This window comes from Lampetra fluviatilis, chromosome 30 (assembly GCF_964198595.1).
Source record: "Lampetra fluviatilis chromosome 30, kcLamFluv1.1, whole genome shotgun sequence".
NCBI lineage: Eukaryota > Metazoa > Chordata > Hyperoartia > Petromyzontiformes > Petromyzontidae > Lampetra > Lampetra fluviatilis.
Genome location: NC_136304.1, coordinates 1123675 through 1135857, shown reverse-complemented (window position 1 = coordinate 1135857; position 12183 = coordinate 1123675).

Sequence of the window (12183 nt, the reverse complement as noted above, 5' to 3'; positions counted from 1 at the left end):
TAACATTCATATACTTACTCTTTGGTTCTTTCGGTAAAGTCACGTAGAAAGAAAATAAATTAAATAATAGAATACGATCGAAACGTCGTGATCTATTATTTTTCTACCTACGTGACTTTACCGAAGAAACCAAAGAGTATGGATTCCTGCAGCCACGAAAGCTTCAAATCAAGATCCATATACTTCATTAAAATGCGCAATTCATACAAATAGATAGTAACAGAAATTATTCAACACAATAGAATAAATAAAATACGTAAAAGTCTACTGTACGGTTTATTGACCTCAAGTTTTATTGACCTCAATAGAAAACGTCACGGTCGCTTGAACATTCATGAGACTCCGTCGAGGCGTCCGCACGGCACGCACGAGGGCACGCCTCGGTGCGCACGCCGATGCGCGTGCACGTGAGCGCGTGCGCGTGAGCGCGTGCGCGTGAGCGCGTGCACGTGAGCGCGTGCACGTGAGCGCTGTGCACGTGAGCGCGTGCACGTGAGCGCGTGCACGTGAGCGCTGAGCGCGAGCGCGTCGAGCGCGTGTTCCAACAACCCCGTAACGTCAATTCGGGAGTCATGGAGTTTCGCGAAAGAAAAACGCCGCGAATGAAGAGGTGTGACTGTTTAGTATTCTGTTTGCATAAAAAGGTAAAGGAGCAGTCCCTACAATTCCCTGTTCACGCCACTGCTGGCGGAAGGGCCTCGACGAGAGGGAGCTTTTGAGAGCCCCAAAAGAGTATTTTAGACGATTCTTCCATTCCGGCCTGACACTTTGGAAGAGATGGGAGCACCCACACTTTAATCCACCACAGGCAACCTGCCTAACAACTGAATGTGCTCAGCCCATTTGTTCTGTTGGGTGGACAGGTGGGGAGGGGGTATTTGTGAAACCTGCCACACCGGGAGATCGAATTGGCGACATTTGGAAAGTAATTCCAAGGTGTTAACCATTGCACTCCAATCCCCGTATGTGTACATTGCAGATACAATATATCTACAGCCAAGCACATGTACCCTCGAGCGCTAAACACAAATGAACACACACTTTGACATCATAACAGGCGTTCCAATACTATTCCACATGGTCAGGCCATCTGCTGTTCAAATATTAAACATTACCAACCCAGCTGTGTGCAAATACTACCCCCAGCTTGACTCCACACGGCACGGCAGAATCCAAGCCAACGCGAGCTCGCAGAGCCCAGAGGTCATAGACACGGAACCAAATCAGAGCGACTGCTGCGGAATCTTAACAGCAGCAGCAGCAACATTACCCAGCCTCTTACTGCCCAAGATTCAGCACCACCATCTCAATGCCCGTTCGCAGTGTCCACACTTGCCTCGACGCGTCCGCCTGCCTGTCGCACAGTAGTACGTGGCAACGTCAGCGTCAGAGAGAATGAAACAATGATCTGAAGTGGTTCCTGTTGCCTTCCATTGTGGTCGCTTTCAGAAACGCATTCGTTGTCGCCTGCTCTTGTTGAGACCGAGAGCCCCTTAGCGTGGCCCTGTCTCGTGGTCTAATGGGGGAGTGGAGGGCAGGCTCAATGCAGGCGGCACGGAGTGGCAGGGTCGATGTCAAACAAACTCTTATGCTGTTCTCTTCTTTGATTTGTTCGTTTTAACTTTCGTTTGGCTGTTTAAAATTCGCACGTCACATGTAAACACTGGAACTGAAATTACCACAAGTAAATAACCGCGTGGTGTTTGGCATTGGGCATGGGCGGTGTTAAACAGTCAAGGAAAGGAATTGATAATACACAGAGAGTGCCACCCTATCCAAAAAAAAACCTACACGAGCCTCTATCCAAATGAATCCAGTCCTGTGCACATCAACCAACAAAGCCACTCGTTCCCAGGAATTACCAAGCCACATTCCGGCCATCCCTAACCACAGAATATGGCGCTATTATTTTCACCCCGGTATCATTATGTTGAGTTGTCCCTTGCTAAAAGTAGACATTAAGTAAATTAATATTGCATCCAAGGGGGTTAAGATGACAATGGCCGATGCCCTAATGGGTGAGAGTGTCGGCCGTGCTCACATTAAGGGAAGTGAAAGATCCCTAATGGTCTGATAAAGGAATCTATTAGCCGGCAATCGGTGGACAATATTTTCAGTCAATGCATTCATGGTTCAGATCACGTTCTAGTAATCTTAGTATATGACGCATAAGACGCAGATTTAATAAATAGAGAACATATTTTGCATTTTTTTCCTGTTCCTTACAGAGGAAATGCATGCATTGTGGGGGTTTCGTTAATGCAGTTTTCAAAGTGATAATGATTTTGCATAGACAATGTAAAAAAATCAAGGCGAAGGTCTTGACCTCATCCTCCGCTGTCAACAACGCCAACTAATGTGTCTTCTGCGGAGACCTCTCCTGCCGAGCAATTTTGTCACATGGCCTCAATTTGTGTGCAGATTCGTGACAGTGATGGGTTATGTATTTTCAGGGATGGTTCCGTGTCAAGATAAAGGGGGCTCTTGAGATGCCGTGGGCCCCATTTCATGCACACAGTCAGTTGAATTGATTGCCAGCTAATACCAGTGAGAGACAAATTATTTAACGGTGCAGAATTTTATTGATACAAAATAAACGTTGGGCTCCAACACTGATCCTCATTGAGAACCATAAACAGCGATACAGTATCGTCTTCTGCCAGTCCCATGGCCTTTTGGGTGGTTGAGGTATGGTTGTCTCCTGCTCCGATATCTCCGCGCCGGCGTCTTTCCACGTCTCTCTGTCTTTCGACGTTTTACTTCCAGTCAGATCATGGGTTTCCATGGGTCTCCATGATCTGACGAGTGTTCTCTCCATCACTATCCTCTGCAGCTGGTCACCAATCATCCAGCTCACTGTAGCTTCTTTTACTTGGCCTGACTCACTATCCTTGAGTCTTTGTCCACATCGACCTATTTCCAGGTCTTCCTTGTATGCTGCATGCTCTTGATGAGAATATTCAAGCCTTCGACTAGCATAGCCTTGTGTAGATGCCTCATAGAACAATGTATGTGTATTTAAACATACAAAATATATGTAAATGCGTTTTAAATCTTAATATATAACTGCGTATATTTTAATAGTATAACCTGCCTTATGCGCAGCTTGCATTTTTTTGCAAGAGTTATTGAGATTATCAGCCTTAAACAAAAATGTTGACTGGCAAACAGGTACAGTAACTTGTAAGTAAGGCGTCACGGTTGAAATAAAAGCCCAGTGCCCGTAATAAATCTGTGTTGAGGTGAAAAGATATGCATATTGTACTGTACAAAGCCATTGAGTTTACCTGGAGATGGCTATTTAATCAGAGCCCTCGACCATTCCTGCTGCCTAATTGTATCCATTTGTCTCAAAAAAATAATCACGAGTGTCAAAATATTAATGGGTTTGCAGCAAATTATGCAAAAAAATATCAAATGAATTGTAGCCGTGAGTGGTGAGTAGGACTTTCATGTCTCTCGAATCGGTTGTGACTGCGTTTTTTTGCACGAGTTTATTTTGTATTCCTTCTCTCTCTGTCTCTGACCTTGTGACACTGTACATTTAATGGAGTGCACGGCTATCATGAAAAATGGTGCAATCAGAGAAATTGCCTGGTAACAGCCCTACCCAGGGAGGCCCCAATAGCCACCCACACCCTGAATTAACGTCGGCACATTTAGGCCGGTCTGAAGCATTACTCTAGCCTCAAGTGAACATTTTGGTCTCTTTATAGATAGGGGCTTTGCTTAACTCTGCCGGTCATGACCGCCTCCCCCCTGCTCCCCTATCTTAAATGTGCCAGAGGACCACTCACTGCTGGTGGCCCCCCAATGCTGGTGGTGCTGCTCCACTGCAGGTTCGAAGTGAACATTTTGTTTGGGAGGGGGGGAGACGAGGGGTGGGGGGCAAAATGCATGGAGAGATGCACGCTTGGAATAACACCGAGAGATGGAGAGAGCGCCACATCATGATTAAGTTGGCCCCAGCTCTAAGCAACTGAACCTGCGCAAGACTTATCGCTTGACAGGCACGATGGGTGATGGTCGAGGAGAAGGGGAGGAGGGAACGAGAGGATGACCACCGTGGAGACTGAGCCACGAGATCGGCTCCCCAGATGGAGGGATGGTGACAACGGACTTCATCCAGCAGTGGATAGATCATGGCTGATACTAATGGGGGTGTTTGCTGTCCATTGGTTGTAGTTGTAGACGCTACTGGGTGGTTGGGATAATTTGCTAATTTCACCAGCAACTGTTGCCACTCCATAAACTCTTCCACTGGCACAGTAAATTACCCTTCTTGGCAATCTCCACCACTGTCATTATGGCTGATGACTTGACTCTAATGAAATAGCCTGATCATAAGGATATTGTGTCATATTGCGGCTCCCACATGGTTCTAAATCTAAAGATTATGGTTCTATCATTGTGTGAATCATGCCAAATTGTTTAGTTTTTCTCCACATTTTTCCATCGTGCACTGAGTGAATTATTACACGAAGATTCTTAATGCACTTAACTCACGACTTAATCAGGAGGATCCTCATTATATTAATCCAATTCATTATTGAACTTTGATATTGCGTTGGCAGTGGTGCACAAGCACATTGAACAATCGATGACTGCGCTAAAGAGGAAAAATAATATATGAATTAGGTGATGCTTCTAACAATGCCCCTTCTACATAGCAGATAAATAATTTGATTATTTCTGCGGGAGGCAGAAAAAAACTGCTTCCGCCAGAGATTTCACACACATAGATCTGAAGCCTGCTTGCTGTACTGCAAATGATTTGTATAGGCCACCTCGTAGCCCTTTGGGTAGGGGTCTTGCACAAGATGATCTATGCGCGGTTCGCTCAAGTGCCTCCAAAGAGCTGGCTTGCAGGTGGCTGCCAACCATGTCCAGCTAACATTGGCCCGGCTAACATTGGTCCAGTCAATATGTCTACAATTGTCCAACGAACTTTGATAACACTCGTGATTGGCTCCGTCTGTCTGTAACGCAGGGGCACGATAACGTCCGTACAAATGAGCCAATGTGAACAAAACTAGAGTGGAATGTGCGTTTTTCTCAGAGAACAGAGAAATTCCCAGTAGCTACAAGACCCAAACCAGCACTAAAAGAAGCCGACTGGGCAGCCCGGCCCTGCCAGATGAGGCGCGCCCTGCTTCCTAAGCACCTGCCAACTTATACCATTATTCTCACGAATGAATTGCTTACGAGGACAACCGCATAATGGAAGGCATTGCAGAGTCCATGCGTATGCACGATTTTTCTTCCTTGTTTTTCCCTCCGTCCTCTTCTTTGTGCTCCACCTCGTGGCAATCTCCCACCGTCCCGTCGCCCTCGCCTCCGCACGTCCTGTTGCTTGCCCACCCATCCATCTCTCGGCATTCCACTGTCAACGATTGAATGACTCAAGGAACATTTTTGACATCCCTCAGATAGATGTGCTTCATCAACGTGGAATTCGATGTGGAAAATGCATTTATCCCAGTGGTCGCAAGCCTTGTAGCTCCATATTCGCGTTGATCGATGGCCGAGGGTCAGCTCAGGGCCACTGTGCCTGCCGCAGAACTTGCACTTGCACCATTCTCTTCCTTGGGTTTGTTTCGCTACCAGATTCATTCAGATTTCAACAAAATTTACAATTGTTCTGATGTGTATCGGTGGTGCAATTAGCCATGATAATAAAAAAACACACCTTCAGTTATATTTGTCCACTACCTATTCTACATTTTTTTGAAGTTAATTCGAAATGTAATGACAGTTTACATGATGCAAACTAAATGTAAATGTGCTGCACAGGTCTTAGAAGAGGTTTAGAATACCCAAACTTTGCCCGACCACATGCAGCCTAGGGATTGACGAACCGTGATGTGCCCCGTTATTTGCCAGGGTATTTAGGGAACGGGGCACTATCCAATATATATGCAAATGCATTTATTAAAATAGATTTTGTTTTCAGGACAACAACAATAACGCTTATAATTGATTTAGAGTTTTTGGGGTGAAAAGTAAATGACTTGTGTGCATGCATTAATGTGCAAGGTTTATTTTTTTTAAGTATTACATTTAAAAAAAAACCGACACATCCAGACGTTATCATAATAAACGGCTGTAATTTATTTCATATTGCCGCAGTTATTACTCTCTGCTTCGTCGTCACCAATGGAGCGTTTCAAATTCCAACTGAATTAAACAAGCTGTGCTTCGTGGGTCGTGTCTGCCCCCCCCCTCCCGTGCTCCCGGGCACGAGGCGGAGAAGACATTCATCTCAGGGTGCAGATGGCATCTGTGACTTCGAAACACAACTCCAGGCCCGGGACGTGGGCATGTAGTAATTTATTGCGCTCCACAAACAAAGCAACGGTGGCATGGCGTACTTCCAAACTGCCTCCATACTACACTGTTCAATAATTTCTGGAAACTCGACCGCTCTTCCATTTTTATTTTGTCCCTACCCAAACACCCCGTCAATATTTCACTTTGCGCTAACACGCAGCCGTAAATTAAAAGCTCAGAACCGCCATTGGTCAGCGCTCGAAAGGATAGACTTCTGATGATGGATTCTCGGACCATGGGAAACAACACGAGTCGTGTGATGAATCCCTCTACCTAGGACTCACTGCCACATAATTGTATGTACTATGAAAAAGGGCCATTGCCCGAAACATCGCCTCATTGTATATTTATTCCTATGAAGGCCACGGTGGTATTGATGAATGTGTTGCGTTTTTTGTCGCAGTATTTAATCTTCGTCACGCCTCATCCCGTCATGCTGCAACGACCACCAATGATGACGACCAAGCAATTATTGTTTGTTTAAACATCATGTTGAGTTAAAGCTACACGGCGCTAAGGCAGTTGTTTGAGTCAGCCAAATGACTACATTGGTGCTGCATCGACACCTTTAAAAAACACACTGCTGTTGTCGTGCGTGCGCCTGTGGCCAAATGACTCGGAATACGGCCGGTCGCATCAAATGTGGGAAGCTGAGCAGGGCTCGAGCCTGGATAGCGCCTGGGCGGGTGACGGCCGCGCATCAACTCGGTGGAGTGGGCATCGTGGCCAACAGGAGGGCAGCGCAGAAAAAATCACCAACCCAAAGTATCACGTACCCACACTGACAGGTGTGGTGAAGTATGGTCAAATAATCCCCACGACCCGCATGGCATAAGAAAACCCTCATCCAGCAGTGGATTGACTGGAAAGCTGTAGATGTGGTTTGTAATTGATTAACCTGGCAGCCAATGGAGAACAGAGCAGGTTTCTGGCCACCAAAATCTAATCTACTTTGTAGTTATAGAGCGCCTTGGATCATTGACAGGGATTGATGATGACTACAACGACGACGACGATGATGCCATCAGACCTCGATACCGTGACCTTGGTGTAACTATGTAACACACAGTCGTAGTACAGAATATGTATGTTTTACTTGGACTTGGGTAATTGAATGTCCGTCTTGATGGTTGTCACAGGACCTCTGGGCCAGGTGACGCTCAGTGCTAGAGTGAACGAGTCGCAAGTTTCAGTTCCTGAATGGGGGTTCACTCAGCCCATCATCCCTTCAGAGTCGGTAGGATAAATACTACTTTGTGAGACGTTAGCTGTGATCGTCCTAGGGATTGTGGCGATGTTGCAGTGACAGTGGTGCACAAGATGAAGCCACCGAACTTCCAACAATAACTCTCATCGCGCCCTCGGCAGCACGCCTCTGTGGCTTCGCGATTGTGAAGCGTTGTCTAAAATCGGGTAACGGTGCCGCCCGGCAACTGCTGCCTCCACGTCACCGCTGGCGGCCCCTGGTGGCCTTTAGTGCGGCCCCTGGTGGCCTTTAGTGCGGCCCCTAACGTGTGACCCCCCCCCCCCCCCCCCCCGTAGCATGTGGAAACAACCCTTGCAGGCGGTGTGGCGGACCTCACACTGGTGATGTCTTATCGGCGAAAGTACCCTCCCCCCTCACCCCCCCTCACCCCCCCTCACCCCGTTTGTAAATAATGAGTGAAGAACGCTGCTCTAGGGAGACCTCGAGAGCCCCTCCCGTGTGGTTCGTTTTTGGCTGTAAAATAATCATTAGCCAAATAATCCAACCTTAGAAAGAGAGAACGGACAAGGATAGCATTCTACAATGTTGATAAATTGTATACAGCTGTGTGGCTGTCGATTTAAAGCTTTCGTGACTGCAGAGAATCATCATGTATCTCCGCTTCAAAATAATGTATTTCTCTGACATGCGTTGTGAGTGTGTTTCTTTGAAGCCAAAATGCAGATGCAACCTTTTCCCGAATATACAGCACTTATCAATAATACGTGGCATGTTTCCGTTAAAACAGTGTGCAATCAAAACCTTTTCAATATTCTCTGTTGTGCAAAATTGCATGGCCTTATTGAGTATCCCACGGTATCCACATTCAGCACTAAGGAGCACCTGCACATGGTGCTACAATCCTGTCATTAATAAAGGGAAACAAATGATCCCTTGCGACATTCTAATCATCCCATCACTACAATCAAAGCGGATTGTACTAATTCTTACCCTTAATTATTTTTTTGCCAATTTTCCAATGCAATTTGCCAATTCACCCCTGCGACTATTAGCAGGTCTTGTTCCTTTCCAGCTTCCTTATTGCCGTCAAAGGCTCTCAGAAGTGGAACTGAGCCACGGTCATGCATTTCTCAACGATCTATCCGTGCAGTTACATTTTCGATGGAAATTCATAGCGGCTTATATTCCATAATCTTCCTATTAAGAGCAGACAACTGGCAGCAATTATAAAACGAGCCCTATTATTCAGGTGGCCCCTATTCATTGCATCTCAAATCCTATCAACTGCTTCTCTAAAAGTTTGCCGTGATAAGCATGCAGAGTTTATAGTAATTTGGAAGCCGGGTTTTTTTGGCTGTTGTCAAGCAACACATACATACACACACACGCGGGGTGATTAATGTTAATTAATACACAACCTGCGAGCAATCAGTAAATCATGCCGCATTACTTTATGGCTCCTTTAAGGGCACGGCGGGAATATTATTAATTTTCAATATGACAATTTCATGGCTTGTGAATTGCCACTCAAGGAGTAGACACCTGGATTTAGCAGCTGCCAAGTCAAGGTGCCATTGAGGGCCCCTTGTGTCAATGACAATTTGTTACTCACCTACTATAGCCCCCCTCTCCTTCGCAGTTTGCCCGATAATTAAAGCACCCTGAGGAATGACACCTCGAGCCGTTAACTTGAAGCTGGAGCGATATCGCGGCTTGCGAGAGAATCAGCTGGCACGAGTCAGCGGCGGCCACAGCCTCCCTTACGATGTTTACACTTCCTCGCAAGGGCCCTCTGTCCAGTGACCATCTGTTGTGGACGTAAGTAACGATGGATTAATTAGCTAACGTTTGCCAGTTACTGCAGCAGACACATGCGACAAGGGGTTGTCTAATTATTTTAGGGAGTTTTTTTGCACCTAATTTTATATTTTGGTGCGGAAATATTTTTTCTACTTTATTTCAATGGGTTTTTTTTCCGGGAGTTGGGGGAATTCCAAATGATATTTTTAATACTGCGAATAAACATTGGACAATCAATCTAGACTATTTAAAATGGATTGTTCCTCTTAATGATAATCGTATCTGAATAAAAAATATCTTTCGTATATATATTTAAAAAGCATTTAATTGAATGTTTATATCACACTTCATATTAACGAGAAAACACATTACACTATTCAGTGCAAAGGGGTTAAATGACAAACGTTAACCGATTAATAATTTTGCCATTATTTCAAAGGTTAGAAAACATGTTTCATTGTGGCACAAACTGGAGATATAATTCAAGGTGCCAGTCTCAAATGTACTCTTTCTCAGATGACCTTTCCACCAAAACATATTAGAGAATCCAAAGCAATTTCACATGAAGGTATCCAAAACACTCTTTTTATCCCCCAAAGGGAAGTAAATGTGTAAAACGTGCACCTTATATTAGCATGCGGATCCTGCTTGCTTAATTCAGTGTGCTGTTGGTAATAATTCAAGAATATTAAGACCGGAGGGAACAGTTGTATACCAGGGGGAGATACCAGCCAAATGATACAGATGACAATGTTTAGATTATGTGTTTCAGCAGTGAACACGTACATTTTTGTTCGATCGTAATTTGCTGCTCAAATGAACAATGAGGCAGTGCTCAGCTCCTGTTTACAGCCCTGAGCCAGTGGTGGGAATTCCACATTCCTATGGCGGGGGCGAGTCTATCCATAGGGCAACCGCTGTTGACTTCCCCACAAAGTGTTACCTATTTTATCGATCGCAGAGATATGATGGGTGGAGTCAATCCCCAAATGAGATTGTACTAGCAACCTTCTGATTGTAGGCTGCACCTGACTGGGTTTAGTGATTACGAATTTATATTTTTGTATTATCACTACCGTCGTTCTGAGTTCTTATTGGATTTTGGCAACACGCATTCACAAATGTTTCAATTTAGCTCATAACCGTGGGCACGCTTTTAGAATACAAAGTTGGGGCAATCAGTGCAGTATATCAGTGGCCACAGCCACAGTTAAGTGCAGGTTTAGTTGATCCCATTGTACACACGAGACACGTAACAAGGCATTGATTGGAATTGATTCTTACACGCATGATATACGAGTGGGATCATACATGTTTGATGCCGTTATTTACGAGTGAAACGAATTACGTGCCAACGCCAAGGAACGGAACCACATCCAGGAGATAACGGCCACCCAGGAGATGGAGCGATGAAATCAGTTCATGTGCGAGAGTCGGGCGAGTCGTCACGTCGTGGGCTTCATGAGAGGTGGTGGCGGCGGTGGCGGCTTGGAGCCGCCTTCATCCAGCAGTGGATTGATCATGGCTGATTATGATGATGATGTTTGCACTTGATAAAGATGACGTCTCAATAATATGCTTTTGTTACATTTGGGCTAATGAAGCAAATGGAATGCTACAAGTAAAAGATGGAACAATGCAAATGAGAAGGTAAAAAGCGAGACAAAAACTCATCAAATCACGACGTGAAGGATGACTCAAAGTCGTCAAAATCTTCTAACACTACTGGATGGGTGAACCATTCAACTGTTGATATTACTGATGAAGGCTTCCAGAGTTGAATCCACATTCTCTGGGATTTGTTTTTTTTGTCACCTTTGCTGAGACACGTGACTCAAAACATCGAGCGGCCAGCAACAAGTTGCGCCATGGAAAGCCTAATAAAGAGAGTTAACGTGTCTCTTGAATTGAGCAAGGTTATACGAACCTTGGTCAAAGAGGCGACACGGTGGGAGTGAATTCATAACGTAGGCAGTGCGAGCGGTACCAAGTCAGTTTAGTCGACCAAAGCCTTAACGTGGGAGGAGGAATCAATGAGCAATGTTCATGCGAACAGTCACCACGGCAGTCGTGTGTTGGACGTCCATCTCACCATGCGGGCATTTGTAATTTCTAGCCTCCAGGTGAATCCATTAATTCACACGTGCAGAGAAATGCAGCGCAGGTGGATTAAACGTAGCCTGCGGTCTCGATTGATTAATGCATAAAGAGCAACGGAAAACCAACCGCTGGTTTGCTCCTTGCTGTCCATTTAAATGCGCCATCTGTTGTGGTGTGGGAGAGATTGGTCACTCGGCATGGATGCAGCCACTGTTGGTGTTGTGGGTTTCCAGATACCCCCAAACACGTTTGGATATGGCTAAGAGATGCCCACAAAAATGTAGACAAAAAAATCGTGGCCAATATTTGAGTAATTCTAGATTTGAAGCTTTCGTGACTGCAATGATTCATACTCTTAGGTGTTTTTGGTAAAGTCACGTAGGTAAAAATAAAAATCATATGTGACATTATTGAAAAAACCTAAGAGTATAATTTTAATAAAACTGGGATGTATGTTGAAATTCTTTCACTCCGTACGTAGCCAACCATGCTAATCCGAGATGGAGTGCAGTAGAACTCATCATATCCATAATGACGTACATAGTGTGTGTGTGTGTGCGAGTACTATCTAAACTATTTGGTATTTTACCAGGTAAGGCCCACTGAGCTAGATGACTCTTTTTCAGAAGCAACCTGGCCGAAAATTATAGCCAAACAAAGTGACTTAAAAAGCTCTATTATGGAAGTGCCTTATGTGGCAATGTACAGCAGCCAAATACTGTAAAGGCATGTTGATTCTAAATGTG